The sequence below is a fragment of the Nyctereutes procyonoides genome, unplaced genomic scaffold (assembly GCF_905146905.1).
Source record: "Nyctereutes procyonoides isolate TBG_1078 unplaced genomic scaffold, NYPRO_anot_genome, whole genome shotgun sequence".
NCBI lineage: Eukaryota > Metazoa > Chordata > Mammalia > Carnivora > Canidae > Nyctereutes > Nyctereutes procyonoides.
The window spans coordinates 26,379,593-26,401,427 of record NW_026575136.1 but is presented as its reverse complement, the minus strand read 5'-3'; the positions used below and the strand labels follow the sequence as shown (position 1 = coordinate 26,401,427).

Sequence of the window (21,835 nt, the reverse complement as noted above, 5' to 3'; positions counted from 1 at the left end):
AAAGTGAGTTCTTTGTGTTTAAAAAATCATATGGGAGGCACAGAAATAAGAAATGTTCATTTTGTTTAATGTGTGAGTATATTCCACGACAGGTGGCCTCTCCACTTGCACAAATAAAACAGAATTGGTTGGCTGAAACCTGTCAACAGAGCAGAAGGAATAACGGCCAGGTGGTGAGACCAGGAGCAGATGGGAAATATTTACTTAGATCTTCAGTTCTTCTTGTTAAGAGTCCCTCTAATCAAGTACCTTTCCCTGAGATGTGAAAACAACTTCCAGTATCTTTGAGTAGTCTTTTTTTTGAAAAGGTAGTTTCCGTGCCAGTTTCTCCTTTTTACAAAGTCGAGGTTAGAATAACCAGACAGTGTCAGAGGAGTCCGTACAAGCTTGACTACTCCCAAGTATTATTCGAAGTTTCCAGATCTCAGAGTCAAAATTACAACAGTGCAAAAGTTAAATTGAAAATGTCATAAATCTTGGGATTGTTTTTCATATTAAATGGGACAACATCACCCTGGGGTGGGGGGCGGTCTTTGCAGACTCTGCTATGGAGGCAAAGCTTCCTTATGCCTGGCTCACCCACCCCAGCACTCTGGTAGACCCAGGCAATCTAGAACCCTGGGTGCTAGATCCCCTGGTGTTACCATTGGTCTTCAGGAAATCTTAGAATTCTCCATGCAGCATTAGCCCCCAAACAACTTTGAATTATTCTTCTCCTTTAACTTATGCAACATGGCTCTGTTGCTGGTTTTCTTCCCACTTCTCTGACAATTGCACTTCCATATCCCTCTACCAACATTTGCAAAGCATTTATGTAGCACCTGCTAGGGGCCAGAGCCATGTTTATTGCATGGATCTATACAAAGGTGAATGGGACATGCCCCTGCTCTTTCGGGGCTCACTCCATTGGCTCTCCACTCCCCTCCTTCCTCCGTCTAGAACTGAGTACTCAGAGTGCCCCCCAAGACCTTTCCCTCCTCCTCTCCCCTGTGCACTTGCCCCTTTAGATAGGCTTATTTTTTTTCTCATGGTTTCAATCATAAAACTATATTACCCAGTTTTATTTTCTCATCTGTAGTACTAAATGTTCTCTTGCTTTCCCCCAGAATTAGTGTGTTCTCGGGCCAACCAGCTCCTCACAAGTGTTCCCCTCTTTTGTCGGGATCAGCACAGGTTTCCTTTGTTTCTCAAAACCCCCAAATCTGGAAACCATCATAGGTCACACTCCTCTCTTTTGTCTGTGTCCAGAAATCAGTGTTCAGGCTTACTCTGACCAGCTCATTGATTCTTTCTTTCTTCACTTTTCTCACTACATCCATTCCGCCTGGTCCCGGTGGCCACACAGCAGCCCCAGCTTTCCCAGTGAACATTGCCCATTCGAGCCAACATTCTCTTCTTTAAACCCTGTCTTATGGATGTCCCCCTCCTTAAGTGGCAGAGGTGATGGCTTAACTTTTTTAGATCCCTGACAGCATCTAACCCAGCTCCTTGCACACAGTAGGCACACAACCAGTGCTTATTGATCTGTTGTGGCAAAAAAATCCCTGGATTTTAGATGGTCAACCTCAACTTTCCTACTATCTTTACCTTGGAGAACCTCCAAATGGTAATCCCTGCAATGAAGGTCTCTACTGTGGGAGCACTGGGGCAAGAGCAGCATGGCAGAGAACAGTGAAACAGATAAAAAAACTGGGAACTGAAATCCAAGAGGGAAATTAAGGAAATGGAATTATTTGATATAGGAGAAACCAAGATTGTGAGAGCGTATAGTGGGATACTATCTAGATGCCCTCCCTCTTTTGAGACGGTTGTATACACACCCTTAGTTTTCCTTCTTACTTATGCATGACCTTTAATACTTAGTACCTTACTATCTCCTTATTGCCCATGGCTCTTATCTTGTGTTGCATTCATGGAGGATAAGCACAGCCAAGGCCACATGGCGCTGGCGGGTGGCACAGTCCAGGATGCACAAGGGTTGGGATAGCTCTGCATGCCGACCAACCAAGCACATCCTGGAAATGGAGATGCGGACACAGCTGTGGAGGTGACCCAGGCTTCTTCCCCAAAGAAGTTAGGCTTTCATAGGATCAGACGTGGAGACAGCAAACTGTAATAGAGAGAGGGTAAGGCACAGTCGGAAAGGTACAGGTTCAAAGTGAGAGAAGATCCCTAGCGTGAATTGTCAAACCCTGAAATGGGTTACAGAGAAAGGTGGTGGCACCCTCTTTCCTAGAAATGCTGAAGTCGTAACAGAGAAACTGTCCTGAGCCCTAACTTCTCCAAACGCTGGAGCATGGGAAGGAGGGCTGTTGGGGCTCCATCCCCACAACCCCCTTTGCTGGACGGCTTTGTTTGCTTGGCAGGGAGTTGGCTGCAGGCTGCTGCTTACTCAACCACAGAAGTGAAATTTGTTACTTATGAGAAATAATAAAAGATCTTTCTTTTTCTAGACTTCCTCTAGTCAAATGGGTCTGTTTTCTTTCTAAATGAGGGAGTTTGTTTTGCTTTTTTTTCCTTTCGTGGCATTCAAATTACCTTTTGTATATACTCTGCCCAGTAGTTCAGAGTATATTTATAAGAGAAGCAAAGCCCCAGATCATAATGAATGCTCACCATTTTCCTCAAGGATGGTGCGTGGAGTATGTGCACAGATGGAAGAAGTTAGGCTGTTGAAGATTTGATGGATCTCACCAGCATTAACAGTGGACATTTTTAGTATCGTCAGAATGTTTTTCTGTATTTCTTTGGCTAAACAACCATTTACTGAGCCCTGCACCGTGATTGCTATTTGTAGAAGAAGCAAAACAAATAAGACATGGTCTCTGCTTTCAAGGCACTTACAGTCTAGAGGGAAGCTAGAATGTGAGTGCAAACAGCTCTATGTTTTACAAAGAAAAGATTATTCTAGTTCAAAGGGAGAGGCCATTATGGAGAATTGTGGTAGCATTATAGTAATCAGTTTGGAATTCTACTATTTTCAAGATTTGCCATTTCAATGATATAGTAGCCTGATTTTTCACTTAAAAATTATTTCTGATAACCAATTCACATGGTTTATTTACTGAAACCATTTAGAAAGGTATTTATTGATAAATGTCACTGCCACCTCTGTCCCCTTCTACCCAATTCACTAGACTTTTGTCTGGAGTGAAACAAGTAACTATGTATGTTAATTCCCTGAGTATATATATCTAGTGTCTCTTCATGCAAAATAATTATATTTGTATTTACATTTTCCCTCTTTCTTACACAAAAGGCAGCATATTATTTGCCTTGTTCTTCACTTGGCCTGTGAATGTAACAGTATATCTTTGAGACCTTCGCATAGCCATACACAGAGTGTATCCTTTTTCTTTCTTCTTCCATAGGATAATACCTTCATAGTATTCCACCATTTTGGAGGATACCATGGTGTATCAGTTATCTATTGCCTTATAACCAACTGCTCCATGGCTTCGTGGCTTAAAACAACAATGATTTTATTTATTCAAAACTTTGAGTGAGCTCTTTGGGGCCAGCTGGGTGGTTTTTCTTCTGGTTTTGCATGGATTTACTCAAATGGATGAGGTTATCTGGCAACTTGATTGGAGCTAGATGCCCAAGATGTCTTCACTCATATGTCAGTGGTAGATTGTGACCACCAGCTGGACTAGCTCAGTGAACCCAGGTTTACTTCCCATGGTAACTGGATCCCCAAAAGCAGAGAAGAATCATGCCCCCAGTGTAAGAGAGCTTATTAAGTCTCTGCTTGTGTCTCATGTGCCGATTTCTATTACCAAGCCAAGTTACAGGGCCAAGGCCAGAGCTAATGTGAGAAGGACTGGTACAAGGGAGGGAACTGAGAGGAGGGATTCACTGGATGTCACTGGATTACTGTCTCCTCCACATGTCTCATAACCACTATATTGATGGACACCTGGTTATTTCCAGTCTTTTTGCATTACAAATAATGCTCCATTCCACTGCCTTGTCTGTTATTCAACTTATCCATGAGTAGGATAAATTTCCAGAAGTGGGTTGCTGGGGCAAAGGGTAAATGCTTTTTATATTATCTATATATTCTATTTCTGTGGTGCTATTTCTCCGGTTATTTTAAGCGTGTGTTCTTCTGTCGCTTGTGTAGGAGCTTTGAAAATGTGAAAAGAGTTTGGATAGGAAATGCACAGAAACTGAATTAATTAGAAACTCATTCCTAAAATGGCAAAAAAAAAAAAAAGATGAAAGCTATACTAGAAACCAAGTAATTTTGAATAAAGTAACATGCATTTGAATAAATAGGTCTATTATTATAACAGTGTTTTACGTTACTATTGTGTTTACAGTATCAAAATAGTTTGCTTATAGTGTCTCATGTAATTCTTTCTCACAATAATTCTACGAGTTAAGCGTATAATTGGCCCCATTATATATACATATATATAATTTGTATGAGTGGTATGTGTGATTTTTAAAATTTAGGGAAGTTACATGACTTGCCCTAACCAATGGGTTATAGCCAGAATATATACGCAGCCCTGTAACAATAAACTTGACCTTTTCCCATTAAGTGCATCTCATTTAGTAGGGACTTGTGTCTTGTATCTTAGCTTAGCTTCAGTTGACATTAATTTGCTCTACTTGGTAACTACCATGCTAATATATCACAATCACAAATGGTATCTTCTCAGGAAACTCTTTTTAAAAAAAATTACCAATAACTTATTTCTAATTTCTGAACTTGGGAGTATCCCTAAGGTTTTCTTTTGTTTTGCAGGTGAGACTGTTGTCCAAATTGACAGCTCCATCCTGATCTTAGTTGCTAGTAAATCTTGAAAGAGGAATTCTCTTTAAGCCCATATGTTAGCTTTCAGCCTTCAGGAAAGAGGAGTTATTTTTAAATAAAACCTTGTCTTGGCCCTCCTGCAGCGGGCATGGAAAGTAGACTGTTTTCTTTTTTTCATTCACACTCAGACATTTTCATAGGGGCTTGGTCACGGCAAAGTGGGCCCCATGTACAAACCACCCACTTCCCTGAAGCATGATTGATTAGCAAAGCTGTTCTGCCCAAGGGCAGCCTGTTTGCCTGAGCCTGGATGTTGACAGGTTCGACATGCACAGATTTTAAAACAGGTCTCTCATCCCCAGGCTGCAGGCTGTGGGCCAGGACTCTTGTTCTTGAGGGAGGAGAGAAGAGAAAGGATATGCTTCAGGGAGCAGGGCAGGCTGCATGCATCAGGAACCACCTCACATTCTAGAATTCCTGAAACATGGCAGCTCAGGCCAAAGGTAGTACTTGTTGAGATGGTGCTGGAGTCATCAAAACCACATTGCTGGTGAATGGAAGGATGCTTAGGCCAAGCCTATGGGAACAGGAGTGGACCCCATTTGATGAAGAACCTCTCAACATCAAAGGGAGGCATGCATTTTCAAGAAAGATAGAAATTTGATACCCAGTCAATATAACCTATGCTGGAAGTTTGGGAATATAGCCAAGCAGTGGCCCTGTAAACAGGATGAGGTCTTTCATGTCTGTCTCCTTTGAGGCCTCCAACGGGGTGACTGTTATAGAGCAGAATCCACATACATGTGTGCTCCCAAAATGCCAAGGCTTAGGATAGACTTGGAAGCCCTCTCTTGGGGACACCTGGGTGACTCAGTCAGTTGAGCGTCTGACTTGATTTCAGCCCAGGTCATGATATGCCAGTGGTGGGATTGAGCCCCGTGTCAGGCTCCATGCCCAGATCTGAGTCTGCTTTGGATTCTCTCCTTCTGCCCCACCCCCGCTCTGGCACACGCGTGCGCGCGCGCGCGCACACACACACACACGCACATACTCTTTCTAAATTAATTAATCAATTAATTTTTTAAAAAGAAACCGTCTTGTCCAGGCCTCACTATTTTAGAGATAAGTAAACTGAGGCCCAGGATGGTCAGGTCAGTGGCCTCAGGTGGTCCTCCTGGTTAGTGGCAGAGCCAGGACTTCTAAATCTTACTAATATCAGTAGTCATAGAATCGTGCTGCCGGTATTCTAACGCATGCTAAGTGAATGAATGAATATGTTAGTTTCCTTTTTAAAGAAACTTCTTTAAAAACCACTCACTCAGCAAAGTCACATAGGATCATCCATTTCATTTACCTACATATGAACCTTAGATCACCCCAGGGACATTTTAGGAGGGGGTGATAGGAAAGGGGGGCTTTATAAGGACAAATCATTAGTGTCTTTCGAAAGACTTTCAGGAATCTGGGTTTCAAGACGTTTTGGCCATCGCACAGGAAGTCTTAAATGTTAGGGTTGGATGAAAAAAATGGGACTTTCTTACCACAAGTGTTACATGCTCCAGGTGCGGATGGCCTGGTAGAGAAACTTCAGCCTGAGGCTGAGTGGTCTTTAAGTGAGCTGGGTGGCAGTGCAGCAGTGGGGACAGAAGCTGCTGAGGGGAAGGGCATCTATCTTTCACCTGACCCCCCTGGAGTACTTGCCTGCCCACTGCCCCCTTCACACAGGGGTGCCAGACTGGCGCTCAACACCCCACCTGATGGGCTGAGGGCTCGGCAGATCTGGCTGCTTTGTGTGAAAGCCACCCCTTCCTGCAGGGCTTAGTTTTCCTTCTGTCACATGGCCGACTGTCACTTCTCTCTCATTTTTGGCTCATAACCATCTCGCCCCCCAGGAAAGGGGGAAGAAACTTGTGCGAGGCTTTCACCGATGCATCTGACAGCATCTGTTGTCATAACTGCATTTTGACACCTGACAAAAGAGTGTCTCAACTCTCACTTTCCTCTACAAGGTGTAAGGGGTAAGTCACATCTCTTTATGAATAGAAGGCAGTCGTCCTGCCGGCCACTGAGAATGTTGTAGAAGCCCATGTATCAGTATCTGCAACAGTGCTTCATATTTGGTTTCCTGTGTGTCATGAAGAAAAACCTGCACATACCTAAAAGTAGGGATTCCAGTGAAATGTGGGCTCTGCTTTGCTCTAGCTGCTGTGAGAGGCTGCGTAACTCTAAGAATACCGGTAGTGGTATCTATCTACATTCTAAGAATTTAGGGAGGCAAGGTTTGTACAGAATTAAATCACCCCGTCATATCTGTGAGGCTTCCTGCAGAATGAAGGCAAAAATAAACCCAAACAAACAGAACAGGAACATGTCTGCACACAGTGAGATGCATGCTCCTTGGCCAATAAAGGTTTTGAATTGGTCCTTGAAAATGTCATTGGAGACCTACTTGCTTGAAAAGATGCTTTTCTCTGTTGTTAGGGTTTGGTTTGGTTTGTTTTTTTGTTATCGTTTTGCTTTTGATTCTTACTATCACATTTAACCCATGTGTAGTGGGAAATGTCAGGATTTTCTTGATAAAAAGTGAAGGAGAGATAAGTGTCTACCATCCACACCACAGGAGAAGTCAGTAGGGCCCAGCTAGGATGTGCATGTGGGTTTCTATGTGTGTCTGTGTTGTGTCTCCAAGTCTGTGTGTCTGTGTGTCTCTGTATGCCTGTGTATATGTGTGCATGTCTGAGTGTGTCTGTGTGTAGGTCTGTGCATGGGTATGTGTGTCTCTGTATATCTATGTCTACGTGTGTATGTTTTTGTGTGTCTGTGTGCACTTGTGTGCCTGTGTGTCTCTCTGAGTATGTGTGTGTCTGCGTGTACCCCATGCGCGTGTGTGTGTTGGTGTGTATGCAGGTACACAGCACTGTCAGGCTCAGCCTTCCTTCAGCATCATGCCTCTCTTTTCCTTATGCTGAAACCACTTTGCTTTGTTGTTAAAGCAAATATAACTACTTTCCTACAAAGTAAAGACCAAATAACCTGAAGAGTTCCAATAAAATCCACCTCATGACCCAATATGAAAAAACATAGAAATTTTCCATGGAGAGAATCCCAGTCCAGACTGAGGAAGGCAGACCAAGTTAACCTGAGTCTTTCTCCTGCTCAAACTACTTTTTTACCCCCTACAAAGAATGCTGTCTCACAGATTCCACATGTCACGTCTCCGTATCTGCCTGATAATGGTTTTCATTTGAATTTAAAATATTTGGTGATGCTTGGAGAAGGATGAAGAAGCCAGATTGAATATTACATTAGCTTCTGAAGGCTTGCCTTTCCACTTCCCTGCCCCTCCCCCTCTTCCCCTCCTTCCTCCCCCTTCCTTCCATTCTTGTGCCTGTTGTTTGCTCTGATTTACCAGATGTGAGGCAGCCAAAGACCCGCTCTGGAGGTGACGGCCACCTCCCAGGCACTGTTCCTCCCAGGCAGCCGCCCCCCAAGGAACTTCACAGAAAATGCAGGCATCGTTTGGCATTCAGTTGCACATTTGGAGGGGGACAGATTGCAGCAGTACACAATGACAGAAATAGCCACCAGAGAGTGAGTTCTCACCACGTGATGGACACTGTGCTAAACGCTGACCTTGCACTGAGTCCTGAAGACCGACCACCGGCAGGTATGAGAATCGTTCCTCGTCTTCAGACAAGGAAACCAAAACTCAGAAAAGTGAATGATCTGTCCACAGTGACACAGCCTGGAATGGATGCGGTGGGCCTCCAGCCGGCTGCCTCTGAAGGCCTTGCTGTTGGCCACTGGTAGCTCCCCGAAGTAGTCGAGGCCTTGAATACACAGTAAAATCTCTTGCACGTGTGAACTTGGCAGCCACTTGTCCCCAAGCCATAACACTCTTCCCTATTTGGAAAAAAGTTACTTTTCCTCACCTGCATTTATAATCATCCAATTTTCTATTCTAAGAAATAGTAACACATAAAAAAGATAGATTTAAAACAATTGTTTTTTGTTGTGAGATGCAGGCTGGGAGATAGAGTTTAGATGCTATAGAAAAATCCAAGAATTGTAGGAAATCCAAGCCGCAAGGAACCCATGGCTGCATCCAGGGGTAGGAACGCCAGGCTCGTGTCTGCCCAGCCTTCTGGAAGGCCATTTGTATTTTATTCTGTGTGATAAAGGCCTGCATAGTTCTTGCTGCCTGAGTTAACTAAGCATATTAACTGCATGCAATGCTCAGCTCTCATTAATTTTCCATGGGCTTGCTTGGCTTTGATCTTTCCATCTTGAGGTCCAAAAAGACCATATAGGGGGAGAAGTGATCACGTTATATCTCCTGCAATGTGTGTCGTTCGACCCCTAATGATGCCTTTCAATCAGAGAAAAGGTTTTAGTAACCAAGTGACAAAGTTATACCGCTAGACTTCCCCCACCTCCTTTATCAAAACTTAATTAGTATTGACTCTTTTCTTGGCTAAATCCCATTTCAAAACTTACAGAAATGAACTTTTTCCATAGCTGAACCTTTTAAAGTTACGTATTTGAGATATCTTGAAGCCTAAGAGAATAGCGTTTAAACAAGTTATGCATTGATTTCCTCTTACCCTGAATTATTTCTCTCCTGATTTTCCTGAGGTTGTTCTGAAACATTCTTTGTGGTTCATTGAACACAAAAAACAAACCATGTACCAGGTTGGGTGAGGCTGTAGGGATAAGGGAAACATAGCATTTGTTCTCGAGGAACGTAAGTCTCGTCAAGGAAATGAGACACTTCGACAAATAGCCATAAGGTAAAATAGAAAATTGTCAAGTGCCATAATTTTAATGTTGATTACTACATACCTAAAAGCTGGTTAAATTACAGTTTTATGGAATGCTAACGAATTATTACTCCCCTCCTGCACAGAATTTTTTAAACTCTTTGCTTTCCCAGGCTTATAATTATGGTGACCACATTTTCCATACCCAAAATTAAGACACATGGTCTGACAAAGGATTCTTGTGCCACTTCTAGGTGTGAGACCACCCATAGTTGGATTTTATTTTTTTTAAGCAGGTTTTCGTAAGCAGGCTCTATAAAAATAGAAGTTTGTTAAATAGGCGTGTTTTTAGACTTTTCATTAAAAACAACCATACAGTTATTTTATTTTGTATCTGAATCAACATGTTATATCCTAAAGCACATTTTACAGCCGAAGGGTATGTGTTAGCCTATTCATAAGAACACACTGCTGGATAGAGTAATAATACCTGCCATTATCCAGGTGTAATAAAAAGGTCCCAAGTGGTCTGCTGCAGGTCTTTATTTTCCCTTTTGAAGATAAAGCTCCTTATTTCAAGGTTCAACATTTTTGAAACTTGCAAATGATTACCATTGAGGCATGCCAGATGTGAGCAATTGTGAGCAGCACTTCTTGAAAAGAGGGTAAAGGAGTGCATTTTTCTTCCTTGTTTTCTCCTGCTATCATCATTGGCAGTTTCTATATATATAATTTTTTACAACAGCCGGGCCGTGTGAATGGATAGCAACCCAGGCAACCAGGGTCCAGGCACGGGGCTTTTGAACTTTGAGAGATAAATTTAGGTCAGTGTCAGTCATAGAAACGTGGTGAAACCAAAGTGTGCTTGAGCAAATATTAAATGACTTTCCCAAAACCACACTGCTTGTCAGTGTCACAGCCAACTCCTGACCCCAGCTTTCTTACCAACGTGGGTTCCTATTTGTTCGGGTAATGTTTTCTTCTGTCCTGGCATTACTCTGGCCAATTCCCAACCGCTCTGATGTTGGGTCAGCCCCAGCCCTGGAGAGGCAATAACTGAGAGGTGGCCTTGCAGCACCAGGACCTCCTCAGGCTGACCCTCGCTAACCAAAGTTGAGTCCAAAGCAAGTCTTAAGTTCCCACTTTCCTGGCGATCATTGACGTCCTGCTGATCCATGAGCGCTTGGGACCAGACTTTTCCCACTAATGCTTTATTTGAGTCTGAGGTACCAAAGTATATCATTGAAGTCACTACTCTCTTTAATAGATGATTCTGATCCTTTACTTTGTAAGGTGGCTACATGTAGAAGTTGATTATCTGAACGCACTTCAGAGTATATCTCTTCCCTCAAAATCATGGACAAGTCAGCCACGAAGATAATTGACCTTTACATTCAATCTCATGTCACTATAACCTCCCCTTCATTTATTCAAGGACTATTTATTGAGCATGTAGTCCAGGGCAGGTGCTTTTCTGGGTTCTGCAGCTACAGGCATGAACAGAGAAACATTCCAGTCCTTTTGTGGCATGTATGCCATTGGATAATGCTAATAAATGTATCCGAAAAATTAAAACTCTTAGCTTGCTGTAAGTTGAGATTGCCCTAGAAGCAGAAAGCTAAGGGAAAGGTGAACATTTATTGGATGTCTGTGGCTTTTACTTGTGCTATGTTGGATGCCTATGAAAGATGAATATGATTATCACTATTCTTTACAGATGAGGAATCAAGGCTTAGGGATGTAATCTATCTTGTTCAAGGTCATGCTAGTAAGGAAATAAATCCATTCTGGTGTCTTCAGTACCATTCTAGGGGTGATCATATGCTTTTAGAATTATGTATTAGATGTATGGCCATCTCATGGAAAAAATAAGTTGAAAAACCTTCAGGCACGTTTTTGCCAATAATCAATATCAAGAAATGTCATGTCGTGGACTCATTTGAAAGTCCATGTTCCCTTTACCATGTACATCAATTCATTTATATTTCCAAATCACAGTATTCACTGTAGGACTCTCCACTTTCATAACAAGCATCTTCCATAGACACTTCACCCCAGATTAGCCATTTGATGACCACAATAACATGTGCTTCTCAGATAACACATGACCTTTCATTTGGCTCAGAACTTAGTGGTTGACTTTGCTAAAAATAGGCCTTTAATGGTTGAGTGTGACATTCATCACGGGGTGCTGATATTCTGGAGTTTCTCCATATCATGAAACATGCCCATGTACAGCTGCTGAATTAATGAACCTCATTTCTTTGATGGGACACAGTAAGCACGTCAAAGATAGTTTTCTGCATTTCTGTCCCCAAATGTAGTTAACAGGGAAGTGTGGAATCTGCCCGTGCTTGGGGACCCCATCTTTTTAGTATATATAAACATAGAAGCTAGGCTGGGATGGTATTTCTGTGGAGGACTGAGGCTGGATTAAGTGTAGAACCCGGGCATGGTCAGGGGGGAGGGGGAGAAGGTCTTCTGCTAACTTTGGTCTTGACTAACAAGGGCTGATGTCAGGGCACATGCTATGGTTGTGGTGTCACGTGCTGATGTCACTCCAAGAACCCAGCTGACATCGGGGTGCTTTTCTGCTGGTGTCAGGGCGGTCATGTATTTCCACTACCTCTCCCCACCACAGGCTTTGGTCATCTCTACTTGGGGGTCTATGTGGAAGAGTTGTGTGTCAGTTTATCTATCACTCGAAATACCTCCCGTGATGCTTAGGTCACAACGCAAACCCCTCTGTCTGCCCTACAATGTGTCATGGCCTGATCCCTTCCTGCATAACCCTTGAGCACATTGGCTCCCACCTGCCCATGGCTCACCGGCCACACAGGCTGAATGCTTGATCCTCTCACACAGCAAGCTCACGCCACCCCCCCAACACCACGCCCCTTGGGTCCTTCTGCTACCTGTGGCCTCTACCTGGATTGCACTCCTCCTGATGGACCCAGGGCCCCTCCTTCTTGCCTTTTAAATGTTAAAATGTCACTTCCTCACAGAAGTTCCCCATGATCACCCAGGCCTTCCCTCCCCTGTCGCCCCACTTTTGTTCACCGGATATTTTCATGTTATACAGTCAGTGCTTTATGTGTGTATTCTTTGAGCTCCAAGAAAGCAGAGACCATGCCTGTCTTATTTGCCACAGCATCCTCAGCCCCTAGCATGGAACACATAGTAGTTGAATGAACAGCTGTCAAGTGAAGGAAGGAGGCACCCAAATTTTAGGTGATTTAAATGTCACAAACTATACTTTTAGGTTATTTTTTTAATAGTGCAAAAGAAATTAAAATGAGATCTTTTTTTTTAATTTCCCATTTGACCTCAATATTTAGCAATTTCTGGTTGTCAGCGATTAATTAATTACATACAACAGCCTGTCCTCAGGAACCCAAACCCACTGCTCTTACAACCTTTGCAGATGAACTGTCCTAAAACCTAACTGTCTGGCACCGAGTTCAGAATCTCTACTTAATGCATCAGAAACCTTTAGGGCTTATCCTGAACTCCAAGGCTGGCTTCATTTCTTCAGTAAGCAGCCACTAAACATGATACCCACAGCAAGTGATTTCACAGAAACCTGCCTTAGACACTCACAGAGAGTTTGATGTATTTCACACACACAAAAAGCACTTTTTCTTTTGAGTAGGTTAGTGATGCTATTGAATACAAATGACCTGTTTCTGAATATATTGGAATCTCACTAAAATTTTTCTGGCTACAAAGTGGAATTCAGTGGCAGATAGGCCTGCCATAGACAAATCAAGGGGATTTATAGTTACTAAAATAGATTCTCAAAGTGGTTTCATTTTCTGGGGCAGCCCCGTGGCTTCTAGGGCTCAGAAACCGTTGCCAGAGACTTGGCCTTTGGAAGGGGAGACAGGAGAATCCTAAGTCCCGCAATACTGTTGGTGTCCAGCTTCTGATACTTTATGGAATGTGTCTTGTTACTTGGGGGTGGGGGGCACCTTATTAATTTGGGGGAGAAATGTAAATTGAGTTTCAAAAACGTGAAATTTGGAAAACTTTCTGAAAAATATTTTTTTGTAATATATCAGGGTCTGCCTTTGCATTAGCAAGTCAAAGAGAATATACTGTGGCATAGAGTCATTCAGTCAAGCTCTGCATTCCAAACCAATTACTTTTTTGGTCTAACCTCAGTGATGCAGCTACTAAGCGGGAGATCATTATTCAGGGTGCATGTGACAGAGCTGTGTTGGATTCTGACTAGGGAAGTAGTCTTTTTCACTTTTTTATCTTTTTTTTAATCTTTTTTTCACTTTCACTTTTTTTATCTTGGGAGGGGGGCATCTATTCTTTTGTTCAGTTTGACAGTAGGAATGACATAAAGACTTCAGTACCGTAAATTCTCTAGTTAGCTAGAAGAGTGAGATGTTCTGGTTAATTCAACATTCTGTTTTACCCAGAGATATCCAAAAGACCACTTCTCCATGGCCAATGTGTATAGAATTCAAATAGAACAAACTATACATAACACCAAAACTATACCGAACACCTGTTCATATCTTTCAACGTCAGAAGATACTTTAGGATCTCACCAAGCCTCAGGTCATAGCAGTTATTAGGATTTGGGGCCAATAGAAGCCTGGCCTATTACCACTGGCTAAAAGGAGCACTTACATTTCCTTGGGGGAGAGTTGGGGGAGGGGGCTAGGGAAATGGTGGGGGGAGGAGCTTTGATATCTTCACACCACCTTTCACCGCCCTGGAAGTAAAGGATGGCTGTTTCTCCAGGTCTCATCAGCGATCTGTGAGGCTTTTATTGGGCTTAAATACTCACAAATAGGAGCACCTGGGTGGCTCAGTGGTTGAGCATCTCCCTTTGGCTCAGGTCGTGATCCTGGGGTCCTTGGATTGAGTCCTGCATCAGGCTCCCCTAGGGAGCCTGCTTCTCCCTCTGCCTATGTCTCTGCCTCTCTCTGTGTGTCTCTCATGAGTAAATAAGTTAAATCTTTAAAAAAAAAAAATACAGGGATCCCTGGGTGGCGCAGCGGTTTAGCGCCTGCCTTTGGCCCAGGGCGCGATCCTGGAGACCCGGGATCGAATCCCACGTCAGGCTCCCGGTGCATGGAGCCTGCTTCTCCCTCTGCCTGTGTCTCTGCCTCTCTCTCTCTCTCTCTCTCTCTCTCTCTCTGTGACTATCATAAATAAATAAAAATTTAAAAAAAAAAGCCTTTTAAAAAAAATACAAATACACAGACCCTAAAGTGAGATAATATCTGTGAAGTATCCAGTGTTGAGCCAAACACACGGAGAAACCTTGAATAAATGCAAGGTAACTTGGATGCGTTTATGTGTGGTTTCGTTTGGTTTATTGTACCTTTTTTCTTTTGGAGGCCAAGGAACTCTTCCTGGCCTCCTTCTTGGCTGGAGGGACTTCGATACCAAAGCTAGAATGAGCAGAAACTTTTCAACCTCCAGCATGGTTTACATTTCTAAAGGAAGCGTCTACAGATGATAAATGCAAGAAACTATCAGGAAGTAAGGATAAGTTTTGAAGGGTAAATATTTAAATTGGTTGATACTCTGACTTCTCTGGGACATGTCTAGAAAGAAAGAATTAGGAGAAGCAAGCGTAAAAGAGGGTTTTTCTTTCACACACCATTAAAGGAAGGCATATTTTCATAAATTTTTTGAAGGGCAATTTTGACCTCAGTTTTGAAAATACTAAATTTATGTACCCTCTGACTCAGCCGATTCACTTCTAGGGTTTTTTTCCTATATATATATGGAAGGACATTCATCATAGCATTATTTATCTTTTTTTGGAAGCAAAAGCATAAAACGCACTAACCAGGGTAGAAAAAGAAATACATGTGTGAAGTCTGGCTAAATGATGGTAAACTGATATTAAGAAATTAAATACAGCTATCAAAAGACATGATAGATGTTCATGAACTCACATAGAAAGATGCCTGAGATTACTGTAGAGTGAAAAAGTTGCTGTCTGTATGGGGAGTATGATCTCATCGATGAGAAAAAAATTAGATGCATATATATGCATGCACATGTGTAGCATTTTCTGGAAGGATGTAAAAATACTGTTCTGTTAATATAATTGAATAATTATGGTGTATTATAAATTAAGATTAATAATAATGACAGAGTATTACAAATTAAGATTAGTTGGCATACACATATTGTTTGCAATAAAATGGGTATTATTAAAATGCTTAAAAGGTAGCTCTCTCAAGTGTGTTAGCTACTTTCTAGTTTGCACTGTAATTTATTTCTTTAGCCCTTACGCATATCACATAAACAATTAAACTTCGGTCCAGCTTAGCGTCGTTCATAATTTCCAAGTTGATGTTTTTATTCTTTCTCCAATGGTGTTAAAGATGATGGTGATCACATTGGTCATTATTACTGAACTAGGTGCTGAGCACTTGTACTTATATTTTCTCTAAACCTCACAAAATCCTGAGAAATGATGAAGAGATGGAGACTGTACCCATCAACTTAAGTGACTTGCCAAAGTCATGTAGCCAGGAAGTTTGGGAGCTGGCCCTCGAAGCCAGCCTAACGCCAAAGACCGTGCTATTTCCATATGTCGTTCTGCTTGAGATATGGCACTGGTGAGTTCATTTCTCAGAGAGTCTGTTTTGTTGTTGAAACAGATCATTTTGAAAAAAACCATAGAACACATGCTTTAATTGTTCGCTATTTTCTTGCTTTCTAGCACATTCCACTCACCATTTTTATTATTCTGTGCTTCACATTTGTCTGAACTCTGAACATATAGCTATGAAGCTAATGGAAACTTCCCAAGCTCGTTTGATTCTGCTGATATTTCCCTGGTGGAAATGCCAACCCTGTGTTAGCATGGCCAAGTGGAGCATGCCATCTGAAAACTGCTCCAGCCTTCAGGGTTGGACCTGATTCAGATTTGAACACCATACCGTTATTTATTTTCTTGAGATAAAGAACAAAGAAAAATAAAAAAGCAAAAGCTGCTTTTGAAACCTTCAAGTAATGTAATTTTTCTTTGTTGAACTAATTTTAGGCTTGGTCTGGTTTTGATTTATGAGATTTCCACGGCTCCAGAGGGTATACCCAGGGTGGCCATGTAGAAGTCACAATAACAGTCATAAGGAAGGACCTTCCAGGGGCACCTGGGTGGCTCAGTTGGTTAAACATCTAACTCTTGGTTTAAGCTCAGGTTATGATCTTCCGAGTCGGGCTCCATGTTCAGTGGGGAGTCTGCTTGGGATTCTCTCTCCCTCCCCCTTTACATCTCCTCTCTTTCTTTTAAATAAAAATAAGTAAAATCTTTAAAAGAGAGAGGGAAAAAAAAAAAAAGAAAGGCCCTTTCAAGCCCCCATCTCCCTTCTTTGCTTTTCTGCTGCCTTTTATCTCTTCTTCCATTCAGCTTTTTCCTAAGATCTGGTCTTTAGGTGATCCTGGAAGTTTGCAATCTTGTAAGATAAGCGGGGTAGGCATAGCTTTGATACTATGCCCACCAAGTAGGGAATCCAGTCTGGTCTTAGGAAAACCTTTTTTAAACTAAGTCCTACAAGAAGAATCATTGAAGTGCCCCGTTACCTGTGAAGAGAGAGGAGGATGTACAGATGCCTAGTGGTAAGAGAGAACTCAGTGCACCTGCGCATCTGAGGCTAAAATGCCTGACCTTCTCTTCTGAGTGAGGATAATGACTACAGATTGTTCAAGGTCCATAATATCAGGGTATGAGACCTCCTAGAATAAGCAGCTTTGCTTTTAAACATTCCTCCAATACCATTACTGATTCTGACAGTGTTGAGAACGTGTCTCTCTCATGCTGATCATACCTGTGCCATCTTCCTAAATTCACACTGGCAGATGACACACTCAGCCAAGGTAGAAACTTTAGGGACTCCTGTGGTAGGGAATAACTGCTGGTTCTTGAACAGGGACTGTTAGCATAATATCCTTTTTTAATTTTTAAATTTTTTTAAAGATTATTTATTAGAGAGGGAAAGAGAGCATGCATGCAAGCGTGAGTAGGGGAGGGACAGAAGAAGAGAATCCTCAAGCAGATTCCCCGCTGAGCACAGAGCCCGATGTGCGGCTTGATCTCACTACCCTGAGATCACGGCCTGAGCCAAAACCAAGAGTCAGACACTCAACCGACTGAGCCACCCAGGCACTCAATATATCCCTTTTCTAAAACAGAGAAATGCTTAAGGCCAAAGTATCTGTTTTCAATAATGAATATGGATATTCACAGGAGGGGAGGACCAAAGGAAACAGACTGCCCCAGCCTTAGGCGAAGCATTTAGACTATTTTTATGTGTCATGGACAGAAACATCAAATGACAACTCTTGTTTCGTTTCTCTTTATGTGTTTGGCACTAAGGCTTGGTTCAAAATCTTAAGTTCTGTTAACTCCTCACAGTGCACAAACCTAGTTTTCCAGTTTATACACACGTGAATTTTGGGCTCTCATTCCATCCTCCAGCCAGTCAAGGAAGCCTTTCTCTGGACTTCTTTTCCCGACTCTAACTTATCATCTAAATTTATTTTTTGCCCATGAATATGAAAACCGAAAAGGTGAAGACCAGATTTGAAAATGCGTGTGTGTCAATGCACTCATCAACCTGAAAAAATAAGAATTATGTATACATATTGGATCTTAGGAAGTCTACTGAGTGAAAAAGGCAATTGTACTTATAATTTTAAAATATCAGATCTATCCCAGTTCAAGGTCAGTCATAGATGGAATTGTAAAGGATAAGAAATAATACATGGTTACAATTCAGAAACAAGAATGATCCTATCATGTACCAAATGAATTCAGTTAAAAAAGAAACTATAAAACGCTATTCTTCTAATTGTCAGCAAATTTCCACTCAGTATAAATTAAATGTAGTCAGTAAATCCCTTAGATTAAAAAAAGAAAAACTAGTTGAAAACTGAGCATCCTGTAGTAAATAGGAAGTGTTGTTAGATACATTAGTCACATGTGTGTAATAAAGACAATAAATCGACATAAGTATGGCTATGATGAAATGTGTATAAAACACTTTGAACTCCAGAGAAGTAAGCAAAGTATAAATAGATAGCAGGCTCAGGCAGAGAGAAAATCAAGTGCTATTTTAGCACTTGGGCTAGTGATAATTTATTGTTCAGGCTCTCCAGCTGAGTCAATGTTTATATGGTGCTGAATATTAACTGAAACAAAATGGTCCGTACATATCACTGTCTGCGATAGATCGCTGAGTGATCAACAGAAGCACCAAACAGCCACTCCTCTACAAGCAAGGCGCCTATAAGGTTTTCAGTATTCATCCTAAACATCGAAGATGCTCTGATGATTTTGTCTGATAATAAATATGACTCAAAGAGCGGTGGTATAGTAAATGTAATGGAAAAAGACAGGAAAGCGGTTAACATTCCAAAGCAGGGCTCAGATGGCCTGGATTCAAATCCCAGCTGTGTTGACCTTGGGCAAGTCACTTAGCTTCTCCGGGCCTTGTTCTCCTCATCACTAAATGGGGTTATAATTGGTACCTACCTCATAAGTATGTTGCAGCAGTGAAATGAGGTAATACAAAAGGGAGGAAGAATAGTGTCTGATGCAACGTGAGTGTAAACTTTTCTCCTCCTTTCTCCTGCTGCGTGGATATTTCTTCATGACCATTTCTCTAGCGCCTCCCACGTGTCAGGCACTTTGTTTCCACCCTGCTTAGCCTCTTCTGTACCTTATCAAGTTATAAAACAGTTGAGTATTTGAACCCAGGTCTGTTTGACTTCAAAACCCATCCTTTTTATCATGACACTAAGCTGTTTTTTCTTAGAAATACTTCTTTTAGAAAGCCTTTTGAGATTACCTCCACCCAATTCTGGCTCACTCCTTTATCAGCTTGGGCTGTGCCTTTGTGACACTGACTGTGTTTGATTGTTTCTTGTATATATATATATCTCCCCAGCAAAATCCTGTGTTCTTTAAGAGCAAGCATCTCTCAGACTCCTTCTGGGCAACTTTTCTGACTGGAACTCAGCCTGATTATCTTAGCATCAGGGGCGGCTACAGGAATAAACAGATCAGAATTTATATCAGCTGTGAAATTTTCCACCTAGCTAAGGAGTGGAACAGATGCTCGCTGCTCCTTGCACCGTGGAAATCATGCACAGTGTCCAAGCCCTGTGAAACTTTGGGCATTTGTGAGTCTAGTAAAAGTTATAAATTTGAGAAGTAGCCATGGAAGGCCTTCAACAATGGGTTGGGCTACCAGCACGCAGAGACTAAGAGCGTGACCTCCAGGAGGCTTCTGAGGGTGGCACTACTTGCTGGATCCACCACAGTACATGGTCTAAACCTCATCTTGGCTGCGTGGAGACCTGATTTGTCTATTCCCTAGACAGATCCATCTCTCAGGGGCCAACTCCCATTAACGGCCCACTGGATGAGGTGTTCAAGCTGTAATGCCAGCATATTCATTTGTAAGCAAACCCATATGCTTACCTGTCCCTGCCCATGGTCTCCCTGTGGCTGCATTTTCTTGGGAAGCCAGGTGAACTTGGGAGGTAGCTTGTTGAGCACGGAATCTGAACACAGGAAGTTAGCAGATGGTGTGGTGGTCGAGGAAGTGGAACCTGATGACGTCACACACTTATTCGTTCCTAAGTTAAGGAGAAAGGTGGGCATGAACACCGCCACCGTAGCCTTTCCAGCTTACTGAACAACAACTGACAAGTCTCTATTCTGACTGGCGTAGTCGTCCCCCAAATACATCCTCTGGGATGTAGTCAAACTTTTCAGGATCCAGTGCATTCTGTTTCTTTAAGATGGCTTTTTCTTTCCTGCTCTGGCTGCCACGTCTTTGTCTCCGTGTGAGCCCAGAGACAGTGTGTATTTAGGGCAGGGCCACAGGGCAGGCTTTCTACACCATGGAGTGGAGGGCTGATGCTCCATGGCAAGTCACCTTCAGAATCAGCCCAAGGTCGGGCGATAACAGAGGAGCACAGTGATTCTTGCTAAAATAAATTGCACCGCTTGGAAGTACACAAGAGATAGAAAAGAGAGCGAAGGAATCTCTCCAGCAAATGTTTACTGTTCCAACTGCGTGATCACAGATATCCATACGGAGTTCTCACACACGCTTTTCCCAGGGCCCCACACCCATCCAGAGGCCGATGTCCCAGCCTCCTCTCCCTCTGAACTCCTGCCAGGCATGTAGCCATCCACATGGCACCCCTTGTCTTCCGTCACCTTTTCAGAGTTGGTTTAATTGTTGATGCCTTTGAAAACCCTCCCACTTAGAAGCTGCTTCAACTCTCCGAGGTCCCCGCAGGCACAGCTGAGCTGGCGGCCAAGTGTGGGGCCCCAGTGCAGCTGTCTCTCATGAGGAACAGCTGTCCTAAGCCAAGTGAGTGATGCCTCTGTCCCGAACCATCTCTGTGCAACCACCTCCTCACAGCAAGGGTGCAGCGAACAGGGAGCCTTATGGGATCTGGACATGTCCCACGACACCAGCTCCCTCAGAAGGCCAGTTTTCCTCACCTGGGAAGCTGGAGGAGCAGACACACCACCCCTACTCTGCTTCTCTTCCTCCTTCCTGGCCCACAGCCAAGGACAGGGGCGTCCCAAGGGGGTCTTTTCCAGCTCTCCCTGGTGGCTTGCACTCAGCCGGTGTCCTTGCCCCTTCTGCCCTCTGATCTGCTGGCTGGACGTGCTCCATGGGGAAAACTCTGCTTGTTAACCTGTCTCAGCATTTCCTTGTCTGTGGCAAGTAGAGGGTTTAAACTCCACCTTCAGCATGACACGCGTTTGCTCATTCATTGGTGACCTCCATGCACCAGGCTTGGTGCCAAGGGCTGGGGATACAGTGCGTGCCTTGCACAGCAGTACCATGACTTCTGTGGGGCGCAGAAGCTTCAGATGTTTGAGTTAATGCTGTGTTTCCAGCCTGCTCATCCCTGATGGGCTGCCATCCATGCTCTACACAGAATCCTCTGCAGGGAGCTGTTCTTGTCCACAGGCAAATGCCCAAGGTAGGAACAGGAGGTTTTGTAACAATCTGAAAGCCTTCCTTGAGGAGATTGGTGTGAAGCAGAGCTCTATGTAAGATTTTCCATCCTGTGCCACGTCTGTGTGTAATGAAACCAGGGAGCTCGTTTGCAGAATGAGCCAATAAAGCAAGTTTTAAGATCTGCTTTATAGTATGGGTCTCACCAGGAGAGCCGCGTGGGCACAGTCACCCCTTGTTTCAGGTGGTGTAGGATGCAGGGAGGCTGTGGTAGCTGCTCTTCTTCCCAGGACACAGCTTGTGGCCGTCCCCTGGTTCCGAGCAGAGACCTGCCAAGG

The 21,835-nt window shown here is 43.0% G+C and overlaps 1 protein-coding gene and 1 long non-coding RNA gene across 3 annotated transcripts in view; one reads left to right on the top strand and one right to left on the bottom strand.

Moving 5' to 3' along the window:
- LOC129495480 (apoptosis regulator Bcl-2) overlaps nucleotides 1-21,835 on the top strand; it is a 171,298-nt gene that overhangs the window by 97,579 nt on the left and 51,884 nt on the right. The window lies entirely within an intron of this gene.
- On the bottom strand, nucleotides 47-20,559 carry LOC129495482 (uncharacterized). The gene is made up of 2 exons (XR_008661533.1): nucleotides 19,994-20,559; nucleotides 47-2,110 (listed from the first exon to the last, which is right to left on the bottom strand). It is a non-coding gene; the product is annotated as an uncharacterized LOC129495482 (long non-coding RNA).